This window comes from Bubalus bubalis, chromosome 17 (assembly GCF_019923935.1).
Source record: "Bubalus bubalis isolate 160015118507 breed Murrah chromosome 17, NDDB_SH_1, whole genome shotgun sequence".
NCBI lineage: Eukaryota > Metazoa > Chordata > Mammalia > Artiodactyla > Bovidae > Bubalus > Bubalus bubalis.
The window spans coordinates 65,933,842-65,953,700 of record NC_059173.1 but is presented as its reverse complement, the minus strand read 5'-3'; the positions used below and the strand labels follow the sequence as shown (position 1 = coordinate 65,953,700).

At 42.2% G+C, this 19,859-nt stretch overlaps 1 protein-coding gene and 1 non-coding gene across 4 annotated transcripts in view; one reads left to right on the top strand and one right to left on the bottom strand.

Moving 5' to 3' along the window:
- The window catches only part of FHIP1A (FHF complex subunit HOOK interacting protein 1A), a 312,881-nt gene that overhangs the window by 275,546 nt on the left and 17,476 nt on the right, over nt 1-19,859 (bottom strand). The gene's annotated exons all lie outside the window — the stretch shown is intronic.
- On the top strand, nt 11,574-11,678 carry LOC112580049. The gene has a single exon (XR_003104404.1). It is a non-coding gene; the product is annotated as a U6 spliceosomal RNA (small nuclear RNA).

Here is a 19,859-nt window from a genome sequence, read left to right as displayed (position 1 = left end):
CAAAAATAAAATGACTGGAGAAAAATAAAGAACTTTAAAAATATTTTTGAAAATATAATCACCAAAATAAAATTTCTGTAAAAGTACTGTGAGATAACAGGAAATTTCTCAAAACATGTTTTAAAAAAAAAAAAAGACAAAAGGACAGAAAACAGGAAAGACTAGATTAGAGACAAGAACCAGTGCAAGTGGGTGTGATATCCAACTAAACGCTGCCTGATTGCAGCGTGCTCAGCAGTGTCTGACTCTCTGCAACCCCGTGGACTCTTTGTAGCCCACCAGGCTCCTCGGTCCATTGGATTCTCCAGGCAAAATACTGGAGTGGGTTGCTGTTTCCTTCTCAAGCATATCCAGGGATTGAACTGGCGTCTCCTGCATGGGCAGGCAGGTTCTTTACCACTGTGCCACCTGGGAAACCCTGATTGGTCCCATGTTAAATGCCCCCACGCCAGCCCCAACATTCATAGAACCATGGTAGCTGCCTGGGTCAAGGGGAATGGAACTGTAGGCTGACTTAAACCAACCAAATTTTCTCTTTTGAGAAAAAGACTTAGGAAAAACATAGGTTCTCACACGGGCCTAAAACCAAAAGCTCATGTCAAGGCTGGCAGGTATGTTAGCCCATGGGAATCAGAAGGAAATAGACACAGGAAAGGCTAAATGAGAGAGGAGGCTATGAGACCACGATTCCTGGCTTTTTGGTGCCCATTCCACAGTTCCTAATGGGCCCATTGGCATCACGGAGATGGGCTGTTACCTCCTACATCTTTAAGTCTTTTTCTATTTTATTTAAGTTAATTTGGGAGGGCCTCTGTTCTTTGCAACGAATAAACCCTGACTAAAACAGCATGTATCTGCTTTCTGGAGCCACCCGGTAGCCAGGAGACACAACACTGTGTGCTGTACCATGGGGATACCCTGAGTCTCCCTCCACCGCGAGGCTGCAGAGCACAGCGCAGGCTCCCGCTGCCTGTCATTCTGTCAGCAGGCCACACAAACGGAGCCAGGCCATGCTGCTGAACATCAGGGCGACTGTATGTGATCAAATGCTCCAAATAATTAAAAATGACAGAGTCTAGAAGTAAACATACAGTGTACTCAACAAAAACTTGAAATTGTGGAACAACTGGAAAAGGAGGAGAATGTTAACTTGTCTTCTGATATGGAACAAGAGGACAAACGGTGTAACATTTGGAAGAAAAAGAACAAATCAATGTGTTTTGTATCCCTACTGAGTTTTTCAATAAGCCTGAAAAATTAGATAGCCATGCAAAAATTCTCTTTTCATGACATGAATAAAGCTGATTTACTTAGTGCAGAATGCCATTGTCTAGATTAATCGGAACCAAACAAGAAAAAAAAATTCTTTAAAGTTCAAGAAATAGAAGGAAATTCTTTCATGCATTTCCTGGCTGGATAACCAGAGTCAAACCATAACATGAAAATCTTAAGCCCATATGAGACCTTGAAAAATGAATACAGATATTTTCCAACTTAGAATTGTTCAACTTAAGATTTTTATACCTTATGATGGGGCGAAAGCCATACATGCATTCAGTAGAAATGGTACATGGAATTCTGAATTTTGATCTTGTCCCATGATAGTGATAGGCAGTACAGACACTCTCGCAATGCTGGGCAGTTCCCAGTCAGGCACAGAAGTGTAAACAACCAATATACTTACTACCACTCACACCCATCAATCATTTTGTTTTTCACTATCAATATAGCATTTGTCAGGGGAGTGTGCAATTTCCTCGGTTCTGTCTCACTGCAGCAAAAATCTGAAGCGACAGATGGACCCAGTGTTACAGCTCAGTTTTATCTGGCAGGCAAAGGAAAATACATCCTCAAGGCGTGAGGGCAGGCAGACCCAAAACACGTGAAGAGAAGAAAGCCAGAGGCTCAATTTTGCTTCCTCTCTTTATATGTTTTTTTTTTCTCCTTCCCGAGCCTGCCCTATGTAAACTGGGCTAGCCAGGAGGCTGTTTGCTTCACCTGAGGTCCTCACTCTGGTCCTTGGACCTTCCTTTGTTCTATTTTCATGGGCTTTTCCCTTCTTTGTCTTTTAGCCACCGCCATTCTGGACTCCTTTTTCCTATTCTAACTACCTAACACATTCAATACATTACCTGAGATGTTATTACCTTTATTATAAAATAGGCTTCGTGTTAGATGATTCTTCCCAATATAGGCTAATATGAGCATTCTGAACACATTTAAGGTAGGCTAGGCTAAGCTATGATGTTCAGTAAGTGCAGTGTATTAAATGCATTTTCAACTTAGAATATTTTGAACTTACAATGGGCTTACTGGGATGTAACCCTATCGTAAGTCAAGGAAGATCTGTACCGTGCACCTGACCAGGGAAGAGAAAGGCCACCATGTGAAGGGTAAAGGGATGGAGTGTGTATGTTCCCATGATTACCAGCCAGACTTGTCTTTCCTAGACTTGCTGATTTCACAAACCAGTAAAATTACATACACACACACACACACACACTGCCAACTCAACTGTCAATTATATACATATGCGTGCGTGCTAAGTCACTTCAGTTGTGTCCGACTCTGTGACCCCATGGACTGTAGTCTGCTCACAAGGCTCCTCTGTCCACGGAATTCTCCAAGCAAGAATACTGGAGTGGGTTGCCATGCCCTTCTCCGGGGGTCTTCCCAACCTAGGGATCAAACCCGTATCTCTGGCATTGGCAGGTGGGTTCTTTACCACTCACACCACCTGGGAAGCCCCCACCAATTACCTATATTTCCAAATAAATATAATTTGAGGCCATAACTATCACTAGGTGTTACTACCATTATCTAATTATTTAGAAGACATTTTTATGCCAAAAAAAGTAGGAAGGATTTGATCTTAGCATTTCTAAAGCCCTTGAGAACATCATCACAGACAGGAAAATACACTTATACTACATCAATTTTTTTTTCAGTTTTGTTCAGGTGTTGCTTTAGCTCTGATTTTTAAACATTCCCTAATCCCCATGATCCCCCAACTCCATTATTCCATCAGTCCTTATCTCAAAAAGGTTATCATAAAGTAGGGAAAGCAGTAAATACACAAATGGAACACAAGGATAATGCAACATTTGGGAGCCAAAACACGACACAGATGGCTTCACATACATAAGGGCTGAAAAGCTTCCCTGGAGGGGTAAGGAAGACAGGTGTGGACACATGAAGGAGGAGGAAAGCTGAGCACATGATGAACACAGCTCAGTGTGAACAGAGGGATATTAAAGCAAGAACAGGAATGGTGCAGAAGATGCCAAGGAAGAGGCCTCAGTGGAGAGAACTGACGAGGGGCCCTCTTGTGATCTGGAACTGGGAAGTTCTGGGAAGTTCACTGGATGCCCGGCTGCAGAGCTGGGACTCTGTTCAGAAGCAGCAAGGAATTTCCAATGGAACTAGCATGACAAAGGAAGCATATCAGCAATATTAACCCAGCAGAATCTATGAGTCTAGCATTAAGATTTGGTAACTTTAGTACTTTCCTGAGCAGTTAAGCAGTTACCTCTAGTTCTGGCCCAGAAGGTTCTCTTTGAGAAAATCCAGGCCCACCGACCTTCTATGAAATGCACTGCCACTGTTTCTGCACCTACAGCCTTGGGGGCAGTGGCTGTCTTAATACCCCTGAAAGTGTTCTTGCCTGGAGAATCCCAGGGACGGGGGAGCCTGGTGGGCTGCCGTCTATGGGGTCGCACAGAGTCGGACATGACTGAAGCGACTTAGCAGCAGCTCAGGTATGGCTGCCAACTCCTCTAGGATTTTGCTCTTGGTAACATGAAAGTATTCATTGGTGGAAATAAGAAAATGAAAGAGTGCTACTTTAGAAGAGAATCAGAAGTGATCAATTAATAGAAATGCCCACTATGTAATTGAAGATTCATTCATTTATTCAACAACGTTTATTGAGGCCCCTATTTGGCAACCAACGACGTGCCAGACAACCAAAAAAAGGATAAAGGTCCCTGCCCCTGTGAAGCTTACATTCAAGGAGAGATACAGACACAAACAACAAACGTAATAAATACAATATCTACAAGCATGTAAAAAGTGTTTGGGGAAAAAAAGATGTATGAGAAAAAGAAAAGAAAAATCTAAAGAAGAAAAAAACTCATATACTAATTGAAACTAAGAGATGGGACGAGTTCCCTAAGAGAGCAGACTATCTAGTTAATGACCTTTTCACTTCTAAAATTCTACCACTCCAGATCAAGGAATTTGACACATATAAACTCAACCTTCTTGTTTACACAGAAGGTAAGATCAAAGCAACACAGAATTGTTGTGGCTTAAATAACAGCAACCCATCACCAGGGAACTGTCCTCTAACACATGAGGAAATGGAGCCCCACAGCATTTAACTAAGGGGGAGGGTGCAGAATGGGAGTTCCAGAACCCTCTAGCTTCTTGTAACCTTTAATAGCAGAAGCCACTTCAGCCACTTCAAAAGTACTTCAAACCCTATCAGAGGCAAGGAAAAATATTTTTATTACATAAATAAATATTAATATTTATTTATAGCTAATAGTATATAAGTATACAATATTTTATAGAATATATTTATGTCTATAATATTTTATATTTATATATTATATAGTTATATATATAAAGCTAATATAATAATATTATTAGCTATATAATAGCAATAACAAAAATAGCAAACATTTAAGAGAGCACTTACTTATGCCAGACACTCTTCTAGATCCTTGTCATGAACAATAAACTAATTTAATCCTCACAACAACCCTGTGAGGCAGTCAGACTCCACAGTAAGTAGCTTTAACACCACGCCACCCCTTCAATTATTTATGCATACCTTCATAGAGCATAATTCTTACCACTAATTAGAAAACTGAAAACAAGATTTTTCACTGGGGCTTGGCAGAATTAGATTATATTTGTATGTCACAATGCAACTATTTAAACTTCCTTTGAAGTAAATGTGCTTTAGAAGTAAAGGAAATTTGAAATATAATATAATATATATACTATATAATATAATCAATATTATGCTGAGAAACTGGTATTTTGGTAATTCAAAAAAAGGGTCCTCAACAATATGTTTTCAACTAAATACTACTTCAAAGAAATTACTTCAAGACCTTAAGTAAAGTTTTTAAGAAATGAAATTCTGGTTTTCCTGTTTTTGTTTCACTTAAACAAAACTTATGCTTTGGTTTTTCAGAGAAAGGGAAGGGAGAGAGAAATACAATGGAAAAAAGTTCTTTCCCTTAGCATGTGATGTTTAAAATTTTAGATTAGATTTTAGAAAAATTAGAATCATGATGCTTACCAACAATATGTGATAACATGGTAATAGAATATAACACATTTTTAAATTTTTAAAAAACAAAATTTCCCTTCCTCAATACAAATACAGATTTTGCAAATTCAATTATATAATAAAATGTTACGCTGTATCCAAAGCTGATGATCTTTTTGCCTTCAGTTTACTCAGTTCATTTTCATTTCAATGGACTTTCTTATTCGAGTTTTTACTATATGTCACATACTATTACCATTCACCGCATGGATCTGTCTACATTCTCTGGTTGTACTGGAATTTAATCAAGAATAATAATTGAATACATGGATCATTGGCTACAGCTCACAACCATTTTAGAGGTAATATAATCTGCAAAGCACAGTAGGTACATCTACACTATCTGTCTGCATAGATCTCAGAGCAACTTCTAATCCTTTACTGATAAAACTGTCCCTCTCCTAACTCCTTATCTTTTTCCTGTGAGAGAAGAGAACTGACCTTTCTTACTGGAGCAAGGTAAGGGAGATGCCAGGCTCTCAACTTTGATACATCAGTGTATTCAGATGCAACACAAAGAGGAAAACAGCACATGTTGGTTCCTAAATTCAACATTCTTTTCTCATACTTGAGTGAGTGAGTGACAGTCACTCAGTCGTGTCCGAGTCTTGGCAACCCCGTGGACTGTAGCCCTCCAGGCTTCTCTGTTCCTGGGATTCTCCAGGCAAGAATACTGGAGTGGATTGCCATTTCCTTTCTCATACTTACAAGGATCCTATTTCATTGCGCCATATTTTCAAACACACAATCCCTCTGCTCCTCAGCGTATTTCAGAACCTCCATCTGCACACTACGTATTCCTTTCTCCTTATCTTTACCACCACGGAGGGCCCAACGTGAAGCTATTTTTGAATGGTCTACTAATGGCTATTATTTGAGTGCCAGATGGTGCCAGACACTGGGACAACACTGTAAAGAAAATAAACAAAAGTCGCGGCATCCTTGTCTTCAAACAGCTTTTAAAGCCAGTAGGATTAGGTAAGTATTCCACTTGTGGGCAGCACTGTAGCCACAAGGTATAAGGAGAGCCTGAATTAAGTGCTATAGACATTTAAGGCGGAGGAGGGACTCTGAGCTTGGCTGCAGCCAACATGTAGAGGGAAACATGATCTCTTATAAGATTCAGTGTCCCCGGGGTAAAAATAAACCAGCTGCTCAGGGAAAGAACAACTATTTTTGCTACTGAGATTAAAAAGCAATTCAACCTATGGTTACTGAGAGAGGATTCTGTTCAATGTAATAAAAATCCTAAGGATGTATTTTTACAATAAATAAGGGTAAGTTTGAAGAGGGCTGAGAAGCTCTAATGAAGACTAAGAAATCAAACACTGATGCATTGCAGAAGAGCAGGTTCAGCTCAACCATGACTGCAAACTCCACACCAGCAGAAGATCCTGAAACATGACTGACACATTGAGAATACTGCATTTCTCTGGGGTGAATGAGTGCCTGCGTGCTAAGTCGCTTCAGTTGTGTCCGATTGTGTGTGACCCCATAGACTGTAGCCCGCCAGGCTCCTCTGTCCATGGGGATTCTCCAAGCAAGAACACTGCAGTGGGTTCCCACGCCCTCCTCCAGAGACTCTTCCTGACCCAGGGATTGAGTCCACGTCTCTTACATCCCCTGCGTTGGCAGGCAGGTTCTTTACCACTAGCACCACCTGGACATGGGGTCTAAATATGTAAAAACCACTGTGTTATTTAACTGAATTCATTTATTCTTACGCAAACAGAATCACAAAGATATTCTGATGTCAACATTTGACATGTAAATAGAAAGTAGGTCATCAGCTGAAACAGATAAAAGTGACATTTCTTAGAATCACTATTTTAAAAGACAAAGTTCCTAAAAATATCTCATTTGATATTCCCTTAATTCTACAGAGTTTTTTGTACCACTTCTTCCAAGGTGGTGTTAGTAGCAAAAAATCTGCCTGCCAATGCAGGAGATGTAAGAGATGCAGATTGCATCCCTGGGTCAGGAAGACCCCCTGGAGTAGGAAACAGCAACTCACTTCAGTATTTTTGCCTGAAGAATCCCATAGCCAAAGAAGCCTGGCTGGCTACAGTCCATAATGTCACAAAGAGTCAGACACGACTGAAGCAACTGAGCAAAGTTTTCAGTTCAGTTAGTTCAGTCACTCTTTTATGTCCGACCCTTTGGGAAGCCATGGACGCCAGGCCTCCCTGTCCATCACCAACTCCTGCAGCCCACTCAAACCCATGCCCACTGAGTTGGTGATGCCATCCAACCATCTCATCCTCTGTCGTCCCCTTCTCCTCCTGCTTTCAATCTTGCCCAGCATCAGGTCTTTTCCAATGAGTCATTTCTTCCCATCAGGAGGCCAAAGTATTGGAGTTTCAGCTTAAGCTTACAACGAACATTCAGGACTGATTTCCTTTAGGATGCACTGGTTGGATATCCTTGCAGTCCAAGGGACTCTCAAGAGTCTTCTCCAACATCACAGTTCAAAAGCATCAATTCTTTGGCGCTCAGCTTTCTTTATAGTCCAACTCTCACATCCATACATGACTACTAGAAAAACCATAGCTTTGACTAGATGGATCTTTGTTGGCAAAGTAATGTCTCTGCTTTATAATGTGTTGTCTAGGTTAGTCATAGCTTTTCTTCCAACGGGTAAACATCTTTTAATTTCATGGCTGCTGTCATCATCTGCGGTGATTTTGGAGCCTAAAAAAATAAAAGCTCTCACTGCTTCCATTGTTTGCCCATCTATTTGCCATGAAGTGATGGGACTGGATGCCATGATCTTAGTTTTCTGAATGTTGAATTTCAAGCCAACTTTTTCACTCTCCTCTTTCACTTTCATCAAGAGGCTCTTTAGTTCTTTGCTTTCTGCCATAAGGGTGGTTTCATCTGTGTATGTGAAGTTATTGATATTTCTCCCAGCAATCTTGATTCCACCTTGTGCTTCATCTAGCCCAGCATTTCACATGATGTACTCTGCATAGAAGTTAAATAAGCAGGGTGACAATATACAACCTTGACACACTTCCTTTCCCAATTTGGAACCAGTTTGTTGTTCTACGTCTAGTTCTAACCGTTACTTTTTAAATTGCATACAGATTTCTCAGGAGGCAGGTAAGGTTTTTCCACAGTTCGTTGTGATCTACACAGTCAAAGGCTTTGGCATAGTCAAAAAGCAGAAATAGATGTTTTTCTGGAACTCTCTTGCTTTTTCTGTGATCCAGCAGATGTTGGCAATTTGATCTCTGGTTCCTCTGCCTTTTCTAAAACCAGCTTGAACATCAGGAAGTTCACGGTTCACATATTGCTGAAGCCTGGCTTGGAGAATTTTGAGCATTACTTTACTAGCGTGTGAGATGAGTGCAATTGTGCGGTAGTTTGAGCATTCTTTGGCATTGCCTTTCTTTGGGATTGGAATGAAAACTGACCTTTTCTAGTCCTGTAGCCACTGCTGAGTTTTCCAAAAGTATTAGCATACTGAGTACAGCACTTTCACAGTATCATCTTTTAAAGACCTGAAATAGCTCAACTGGGATTCCATCACCTCCACTAGCTTTATTTGTAGTGATGCTTCCTAAGGCCCACTTCACTTCACATTCCAGGATGTCTGGCTCTAGGCTGGTGATCACACCATCGTGATTATCTGCGTCGTGAAGATCTTTTTTGTACGGTTCTTCTGTGTATTCTTGCCACCTCTTCTTGATATCTTCTGCTTCTGTTAGGTCCATACCATTTCTGTCCTTTATTGAACCCATCTTTGCGTGAAATGCTCCCTTGGTATCTCTAATTTTCTTGAAGAGATCTCTAGTCTTTCCCATTCTATTGTTTTCCTCTATTTCTTTGCACTGATCGCTAAGGAAGGCTTTCTTATCTCTCCTTGCTATTCTTTTGAACTCTGCATTCAAATGGGTATATCTTTCCTTTTCTCCTTTGCCCTTCACTTCTCGTTTTCTGTACCACTTAAATTTATCTCAGCATAGGTTCATAGCTTTCCCATTTTATAAGAAAGGACAGGGTTGTTTGAGGTACGGACGAGACTTTGTCAAGTTTAAAATTGGTGTGTGGGGTTGAGCAGGGCGGTGAATTTCTGCGGGAGGCTACACAGGGCAAATTTAATAATCACAGATACCCCTTAATTATTTGGCTTTTTTAATTTAAAAGACTTTTGTTAAAAAGGATCTAATGACTGAAAGCAAAAGTTTCCTCCTATAAAAGAAAAGAAAAGACCTTTTTTCAGAGCACAGAATTCAGGAATGATTGGCAGAAAGAAGTCAATTCCTTTCACCCACCCAGTGACCTGCTCATTGCTCAACAGTGAACAATATCCAGTCTTCTGAGGCAGGATTTGCACACATTGATTGGAAATAAAAGTGTTACTAGATCATGTCAGCTCAAATTTCAACGATTAGTCCCAGGCCATTAATAACATCAACTCCAAGTTTCCAAATGAAACAACTATTACAACTTATGAAAGACTGACCAAAACTTCCAACAATTTTACAAAGACTCACTCACCTGGAAATGAATAACTCATCAAGAGGCAGAGTGGAGGGTCAGTGTGCAAACATTTATACATGAACTTGGCTCCTGCTGTTACATCATTTTTCATTTAGTTTTGTCAGGTGGTTCAGTTCCGTTCAGTCGCTCAGTCGTGTCCGACTCTTTGCAGCCCCATGAATTGCAGCATGCCAGGCCTCCCTGTCCATCACCAACTCCCAGAGTTCACTCAAACTAACGTCCATGGAGTCGGTGATGCCATCCAGCCATCTCATCCTCTGTCATCCCCTTCTCCTCCTGCCCCCAATCCCTCCCAGCCTCAGAGTGTTTTCCAATGAGTCAACTCTTCGCATGAGGTGGCCAAAGTATTGGAGTTTCAGCTTCAACATCAGTCCTTCCAAAGAACACCCAAGACTGATCTCCTTTAGGATGGACTGGTTGGATCTCCTTGCAGTCCAAGGGACTCTCAAGAGTCTTCTCCAACACCACACTTCAAAAGCATCAATTCTTCGGCGCTCAGCCTTCTTCACAGTCCAACTCTCACATCCATACATGACCACCGGAAAAACCATAGCCTTGACTAGACGGACCTTTGTTGGCAAAGTAATGTCTCTGCTTTTTAATATGCTATCTAGGTTGGTCATAAGAATAGGGAAAAAGAGTCCAAAATGGCGGTGGCTAAAACCTTCCCTGGGTTGGGAAGGTTCCCTGGAGAAGGAAATGACAACCCACTCTAGTACTCTTGCCTTGAAAATCCCATGGACAGAGGAGCTTGGTGCAGGCTACTATCCATGGGGTCGCAAAGAGTCAGGCACGACTGAGCGACTTCACTTTCACTTTCAAAAGACAAAGAAGGGAAAGCCTGCAAAAATAGAACAAAGGAAGGTCAAAGAAAGGTCCGAGGACCAAAGTGAGGACTTCAGGTAGAACAGCATTACTGGCTGAGCCCAATTTGTAGAGGGTGGCCCAGGGAGAAGAAAACATATAAAAGGAGAAGCCAAGCGCTCTTGCTCTCTCTCTCCCCACTGCCCCCACGCCCCCTCCCCCAGCGTTCCTCCACTCTCTTCTCTTCTTTGAGGATGGATTCTCCTGCTATCTTCTAAATAAAATAGAACTGTAACACTGATTTGCCTAAGAGCTATGACACGGTTTGTTCAAGTCCTGAGAGAGCTGTGATGTGCTGAGGGCTTTAATGTCCGTTGCTCCAAATCATCGTTGTGACAAGACAAAGAACCAAGGAGCATACACTCGCCTGACAGTTTTATTGTCTGCGACTATATGTATCATTTGCCTAAAAAAGCTATCAATTAAGACAAAGTTCATAGAAAACAGAGAACATATAAATTTAAAATGTGATGAGTCATTGTATTTACGTACTGACCTATAACACCCTACGTATAACTCATTCATATAGTGAACAGCATAGTTGCACTATTTATTTAGTCCTCATCTCATTCTTCCCAGGTGGTGCCAGTGATAAAGAATCCACCTGCCAATGCATGAGATCTAAGAGACGCAGACTGGATCCCTGGTTCAGGAAGATCCCCTGGAGGAGGGCATGGCAACCCATTCCAGTATTCTTGCCTAGAGAATCCCACGGACAGAGGAGCTTGGTGGGCTACAGTCCATAGGGTCACACAGAGTTGGGCACGATTAAAGTGACTTAGCATGCCTGCACATCTCATTCTACGGTCTGAGAAATGCATGTATTACAGAAGAAAATTAAAAATCATGACCAAGCAAAGCTCACTTGGGAAACACATACATTAAAACTAGAACAATCCAGAGAAGATTAGCATGACCTCTGCACAGGGATGCCACACAAATTTGTGAACCAATGATATTTTTAAAGATTCATGACCAAGGAATGCTTAGAGAAGAAAATGAAGACTGTGCCTGGCATAAGAGATATTGGTATAGAACTCAGATATGGAGAGCTATTTGAGTCCTACACAGTGACTACAGCTAAGCAGGGAATCTGAGTGCTTCCTAGCAGTCAAGATGAAAAAGTAAATGTGATCAGTTATATGATTTTCTATGAAGAACAAACATTTCTACTCCTCCAGGGAAGCAAAGCTGTTTCCAAACACTTGCTGTAAAACAGCTCTAGGAGACACAGAAAGACATGATGGAAAAATTTCCCAATATCTCAAATAAGGTCACAAAGCTGATTTGTTCTTTTTATGTTGTCCCAGATTAAAACCAAATTCTACAATGGAATCAAGATCATATAGCCCAGGAGCCCAAATTTTCCCAGCAATACAGTAGATTGAGCTGAGAGTAAAAAGCTGGAAGTCCAACAGTGTAGTTTAGGAGATTATTAGCACTAAAGTGCAAGAACAAAAATTAAAATAAATCACCAAAATTACAATGCTCCTAAGTTTCCATCCTCACCTCCTTTCTTTGAACAAGTCAGTCCCTGGCCACTGTGATCTAGCCCACAAATGGAACCACTTTTCACTTTCACTTTCTATTACCACTCCAACCTACACCTTCCAACCCAGAGCTAAAGTACTATCTTCATTTACTTATCTGACATTCCTACCTCAAGGTCCCACCAGTACCAACTCCACAAGTCCCAAACTAATCTTAGCTATCTGACCTCTCAAACACATTTTTCCTTCTGCCATCCTCAGCTTGTCATAAAAACTCTATCCTCGGGACTTCCCTGGCAGTCCAGAGGTTAGGACTCTGTGCTTCTACTGCAGGGGGCACAGGTTTGATCTCTGGTTGGGGAACAAAGATTCTGTATTCCTTATACTGTGCCCTCCCTCGCTCCCCCACACCCTACCGCAAAAAAAAAAAAAATCCCATCCTCTTAGTCATCTGGGCTTACATCCTTGCAATCAGTCTTCTCTTTCTTTTCCTTAACTGCCCATGTACGATCAGTAGTCTGCCTTACTATTCTACCTGTCCATGTTCTCTAATCCAGTCCCAGGCCCACTTTTCTAGATCATATCCCCAATACCTCAGGGTCATCAGATCACATGCCTTCCTGAATCATCTCCCAGCTCTCTCTCCACTCCACTTTCTCATATATGCTACTGCAGAAGAATGTTCCTAAGGTTGTGACTATGTCAGTCCACTTAAAAAAATGAAACTGTAACCGGTTACAGGTTACCTGAAGCAGGTTCCCTCTGCTTACCTGAAGCAAATCTGTCTACCTAAGCCCCCATGGCCCTCTTTCTCACATATTTTCTGCTCCAGCCAGTCTATAGGCCCTTAAGTCTAGCCACTCCTGCTATAAGCTGGATCTTCCCTTTTGTTCGTGGTTGTATACCCATGAGACGCCCTTCCCTTCACATCTGTATACTTAAGGATCAAGCTGAAATGTCACCTCGCTCAGGAAGCCTTCTGTACTTCTCTCTGTGAGAAGTAACACTTGCTCCTCTCCGTCCTCCTGCACTCGTCTACGGCTCTTAGCCCAGAGAGGAATTAGCACGTCCTATCCTCAGTCCCTCCCTGTCTAGCCTATGCTTGAGGCTGCTCCACAGTCGCCATCCCAAACACACATCTGGTTTGGGCAGCTCCCCATCCTCCCTCAGGTTTCACATCCCTCCAGTCACCCACAGCGTTCTGCTCCTACGTGAATCACTGCACATATTGATTCTACTGTAGTTCACTGTTTACGCATCTGCCCCCTTCAGGGCAAGGATCAAATCTTATCTATCTCTGCAATCTAACATAGCCAGCTATCCGCACACCATCCGAGCTCCACTCCCTGCTGAACAAGTCTTCTCTTGCTTATTTATTGTGTGTCTCTCCCACTAGAATGTACTAAGTGAGAACACAGAGTTCGCTTGCGTTAATCTCATCTTTCTTCCCAGCATCTACAACAGAGTCGAGCACAGACTAGGTGATCCAAGGCTAAGCATGAATTGATAAACAGTTGAAAGATCCCAAGTGTCTAGGCCAGTCCTAGAACACCATAGTGACTCTCCCCCAAAGACTGTTGAATGAATTCTGTCTTGTATATAAAAGTTATTATTAAACATATTGTACAAGCTCTGACAGTTGGGTGATCTTGATATCCTACTCTGGCTCCTAGCATGGTGCTTTATAGGAAACCCATTGGCTCAGATGGTAAAGAATCCATGTGCAATGCAGGAGATCTGGGTTTGATCCCTGGGTCAGGAAGATCCCCTGGAGAAGGGAATGGATACACACGCTAGTATTCTTGCCTGGAGAATTCCACGGACAGAGGAGCCTGGAGGGCTATAGTCCATAGGGTCCCGAACAGTCGGACACAACCTGAGCAACTACCACACATGGTACTTTACACATATGAACTCCTTGGTAGATTTTTGAACAAATGATTTAATAAATTAATACATTACTTGAGCTTGTATGTTCTAAATCTGAATTTGTTTCCTCTTGTCAATATAGGAGAATCCAGGGACTTCCCTGGTGATCCAGTGGTTAAGTCTCTGTGCTCCCAATGCAGGGGGCACAGGTTTGATCCCTGGTTGGAGAACAAAGATTCCACATTCTGTGTGGTGCAACCAAAAAATAAATAAATAAAATACAACTCATTTTATTTCTTATGACACAGGATGCCAGGGGAAAGACAGCACTGCAGAGGGAAGATCACCAGTGGTCTGTCAGAATGGTCTGGGTTGGGGTCCTGGCTCTGTTTCTGTTCACTTCTGTGACTCGGAGCACACTGTTGAACCTCTCTTCACTTCAGCTTCCTCCTTAAAAGGCCAGGAAGACCTCTCATGCAAAGCAGTCTACTCACTTCATAGCTAAATGAACAGCCTGTTCTAAGTCCTCTATTATCCCTTCTTTATCAGTCTTAAATGGTTCTAACTCATGTTAGAAAATCTTAATATATATTCACTGAGCTTGAGTGGGTCATTATTTAAAACAGTACAGGCTTTGTTCATGTGTAGGTGCTCAGTTGCTCAGTCGTGTCCGACTCTTTGTGACCCCACAGACTGTAGCCCAGAAGGCTCCTCTATCCATGGAATTCTCCAGGCAAGAATACTAGAGTGGATTGCCATTTCCTCTTCCAGGGCATCTTCCCGACCCACAGATAAAACCCATGTCTCCTGCATTGGCAGGTGAATTCTTTACCTCTGAGCCACTGGGGAGGCCCTAGGGGATGTTCTTTACAAGGTATTAATTCTCCACCAATTTTTCATACCCTTACAGTCCTTCAGCACTCATCCTGTGAGCACAGGTGACTTGAGCACATGACTGCCATCATTCCTAAGACTTCCTAGAGCCATGGCATCATAATGTCCCAGAATGGCACTCCCTCACCTGAAGGGCAATTCTCTTTCCCACACAGGAAACAGCACAGCAATCAGATAAGTGATGAGAACAAGAACTGTACCCATTAAACACAGTACACAGTACCATGACCCCAGCTTAAGGTGGGGTGATTTAGTTTTAAAAATAATAATAAAGAGCTTAATGCTAATGTAAGTGCATCGCAATCAAAATGCACTCAAATCCCTCTGGGGGGGCAGATCTGTTGGGAGGTGGGGAGTGGTTAGCCAGCACTCATAGAGATGAATGTCACTGATCAGGTATGAGGTTATGACTCAGTCAAGATGGGATTCACTGAGATTCACAGAGACAGGCAGAGAACACAGTGAGTCTTCTGTACGACCATTAAATGATCTCTTTCTAAGATCCTCATTTAATAAAAAGCAATGAACTGCCACAGAAGACAGTTAATATAGAATCACCCTTTAAAAGACCAAATTCAAAAGAGTATTCTCTAACAAACCTTGATACTATTGCCAGGCAAAGAAAATATTTGTATTGGAGGCACAAAACTATATTTGCATAAATAAATGCTGCCAGCACAGAAGCAATATGAAAATGGAAGCCCTTACTGGCAAGTAGTAAACCCAATAAAATGCAAATGAAAGCCAAATCTCTGGTGCTCAGAGGAAAACAAGAACACTTGAGAATAAAAGGTCAATAGAACTTTTGTTCCCAGCTGCGTAGCTACGGCTTGCCACCTCGTGAGCTCGGAGAGCTGTTCACTCTTCTGAGAGCACCTATACCGCACTGAGTTGACTGCATTTTCTCAAAAGTGAACAATTAAAAAACACAGTGCTCATGGTGACCCAAATGGAGCTATGATAAATGTCCTGCTTTAAGATAATCTTTAATAGCTGCAGTTATCAGTTCAGTATCTCCAAAAGCCTTCCCAGAGATTCAAATCACAGACATGTTATTTTAACTCAGTTACTCCCACTTAAAAATCCACGCTGATTTAAAGTGTTAGAGAGAAAGTACACAAAGCTACTTCCTTCCAAAATCAGGAAGTAAAGGGGCAATGAGTGCATGTGCGCTCAGTCGCTCCATCGTGCCCGACTGTTCTGCAACCCCGTGGACTGCCAGGCTCCTCTGTCCATGGGATTTCCCAGGCAAGAATACTGCAGTGGGTTGTCATTTCCTCCTCTGGGGGATCTTCCTGACCTAGGCATTGAACTCAAGTCTCCTGAAAATAGCTAAGTGATAGTGGCTAAGGTCTTCCCTAGTGGCTTAGTGGTAAAGAATCTGCCTGCAATACGGGACATGTAGGCTTGATCCCTGCATCAGGAAGATTCCCCTGGAGGAGGGCATGGCAACCAACTCCAGTATTCTTGCTTGGAAAATCCTATAGAGGAGCCTGGCAAGCTACAGTCCATGGGGTCACAGAGTCAGACATGACTGAAGCAACTAAGCATGCGTGCACACATAGGGGCTAAAAAGATAAATTAACAAAAATACTGAATAATCTTGAATAGCGGAAGTTGGCAAGAACCCCTGATACTTTTCAGTGGAAGAATGTGGTCACAGTTCTGAGATGGTTCACACTAACAGGGACTTTTCCTAAACAAAGAACTCAACATCTAAGGAATTTAAAACACTTGATAGTTCATTCAATTCCCTATTATAATACTTACTGGTATAAAACAAAAAAATTGCAAGACGTCTTTTGCCCATGGAGGATGGGAGGCACCAGGATGAAGTGAACGACTTGAGAGTAAAATGTATCCCCCTTCCTCACCGCCAGAAGCAAAAGTGAGATATCCGCACAGCATCAAGAGCAACTTCATTAAAGTTAACAAGAACACCAAAGTCCACACGTCTACAGGAATATTAGTCCCTTCAAAGACTACATGCTCATCACAAAAATGCCCACCAATGCTCAAAATGTCTTAGCAGCAAGTCTTTTAAGGCTGCCTTTACGTATATAACACCTTTTTGAAAACTTCAACTGTGACAAATCTGGGTCTTTAAAAGTGGAAGTTGAGATCTGTGAGCTGGAAATACATTTGAAAAATGAAGGGAACCACTGAGCTGGATATTATTTTTAATCAAAAGAACAAGTGATTTTTTTATGTGGCTTGAAAATTACTTCCAAAGACAATTCTTTAAAACTATTCTAAATTCCCCTTCTAAGAGCAGCAGCTATGGGATAAGCAGGCAACCTCCCTAGATGACTTCTTTGAAGAGCATGTTTCACTTTTTAGGATGTCTTTAGTATTGGGATTGTACATTTACTTAATTAGGTAACAGCTATCTCTGATTCCATTTTTTCACGTTATTTATTCATTCAACAAATATTTATAGCGCTCCTAAGTATCTGCCAAGTACTGTGCTAAGTCCTAGGAAGATAATGGTGAGCAGGCCTCTCTACCTGCCTCATGAAGATGATTTACAGAAGCACACAAATTATAACCATTAAGTCAATCCAATGGGAGAAAAAAAAGACATAGGGTGATGCAAAAACCTATTAAAAATTACTAAAGAAGACAATGAGATGATACAAACAAACTTTATTTAACTCTTCATGAAGTGGACAGTCTCCTTGCAGAAATTGTAAAATGGGGCAGAAGACTGGAAGCTTTCACAGGATAGAGAATAAAGAACAAGGAAGGGAAAAACAGAAAACATCAGTGACACCCAGGGCCATGCAGTGACCCTCGTCTGCAGTGGGAAGTCTCAGAGCTGACCTGGTGCTTGTGGACTGATGGACTGGTTATACTCCCTGGGTTCCTGGTCAAACAGAGCAGTTTCAGGGACACTTAGTTGTTGTTGTTCAGTGGCTAGTCATGTGCGACCCTTTGTGACCCCTGGACTGCAGCACGCCAGGCCTCTTTGTCCTTCACTATCTCCTAGCGTTGGCTCTAACTCATGTTCACTGAGTCCGTGATGCCATCCAATCATCTCATCCTCTGCTGGTCCCTCCTCTTCCCGCCCTCAATCTTTCCCAGCTTCAGGGTCTTTTCCAATGAGTTGACTCTTCGCATCAGCTGGCCAATGTACTGGAGCATCAGCTTTAGCATCAGCCCTTCCAATGAACATTCAGGATTGATTTCCTTTAGGATTGACTGGTTTGATCTTCTTGCTGTCAAGGGTCTTCTCCAGCAGCACAATTAGAAAGCATCAATTCTTCAGCGCTCAGCCTTCTTTCTGGTTCAACTCTCACATCTGTACATGACTACTGAGAAAACCATAGCATTGACTATATGGACCTTTGTTGGCAAAGTGATGTCTCTGCTTTTTAATACACTGTTTAGGTTTGTCATAGCTTTTCGTCCAAGGAGCAAGGGACACTGGAATCATCTGAGTGTCAGTTTGCAGATGGAGCACCTGGGCAGGAGCGGCTCCACTGGGGGCCTTGTTATTTTAACAAGCCTGTAACAGTGAGAACCAGCTGGTGTAAAGAGGCTTTCTAAGAAGATGTCGTTTTTTGTTTTGGCTGTGCCAGTTCTTTTTGTTGCTGTGTATAGACTTTTTCTAGTTGCAGCAAGCAGGGGGCTACTCTCCAGTTGTGGTGCTCAGCTTCTCATTTCAGTGACTTCTCTTCTTGCAGAGCACAGGCTCCAGGAGTTCAGGATTCAGGAGTCGTGGTACACAGGCTTACCGCCACCACAGCATGTGGGAACTTTCCAGACCAGGGATCAAACCTGTGTCCCCTGCACTGGCAGGCAGATTCTTATCCACTGCACCACCATGGAGGTCCAGAGATGTCATCTGAACTGAAGATAATCAGCAGTTAACTAATTAAACAAAGAGCACTATGAGGGGAAAGGTATGGAAACTGGGTGGAGTAGAAGAGAATGTTTCAAGTAGCATGAACAGCATGTGCAAAGGCTCTGTGGTTTGGTTTGGTTTTTTTAAGACTATGGGCACATTAAGAAATGAAAGAAAGATTGCAGTGCTAAAGCACTACTTTAAAACTAGTGAGAATACTAGCACCGAGGGAATACTAGTGGGAATACTAGCACCGAGCGAATACTAGTGAGAATACTAGCACCGAGGGAATACTAGTGGGAATACTAGCACCGAGGGAATACTAGTGGGAATACTAGCACCGAGGGAATACTAGTGAGAATACTAGCACCGAGGGAATACTAGTGGGAATACTAGCACCGAGGGAATACTAGTGAGAATACTAGCACCGAGGGAATACTAGTGAGAATACTAGCACCGAGGGAATACTAGTGGGAATACTAGCACCGAGGGAATACTAGTGGGAATACTAGCACCGAGGGAATACTAGTGGGAATACTAGCACCGAGGGAATACTAGTGGGAATACTAGCACCGAGGGAATACTAGTGAGAATACTGCTTCTGCTAAGTCGCTTCAGTCGTGTCCGACTCTATGCGACCCCAGAGATGGCAGCCCACCAGGCTTCCCCATCCCTGGGATTCTCCAGGCAAGAACACTGGAGCGGGTTGCCATTTCCTTCTCTAATGCATGAAAGTGAAAAGTGAAAGGGAAGTCGCTCAGTCATGTCCAACTCTTTGTAACCCCATGGACTGCAGCCCACCAGGCTCCTCCGCCCATGGGATTTTCCAGGCAAGAGTACTGGAGTGGGGTGCCATTGCCTGTATTGAATAAATACTAGTGAGAATACTAGCACTGAGTGAATACTAGTGAGAATACTAGCACTGAGTGAATACATGTGAGAACACTATCATTGAGTGAATACTAGTGGGAATACTAGTTTTGCATGAATACTAGTGAGAATACTAGCATCAAGAAGTGTCTCAATACTAGTGAGAGAATGGTCC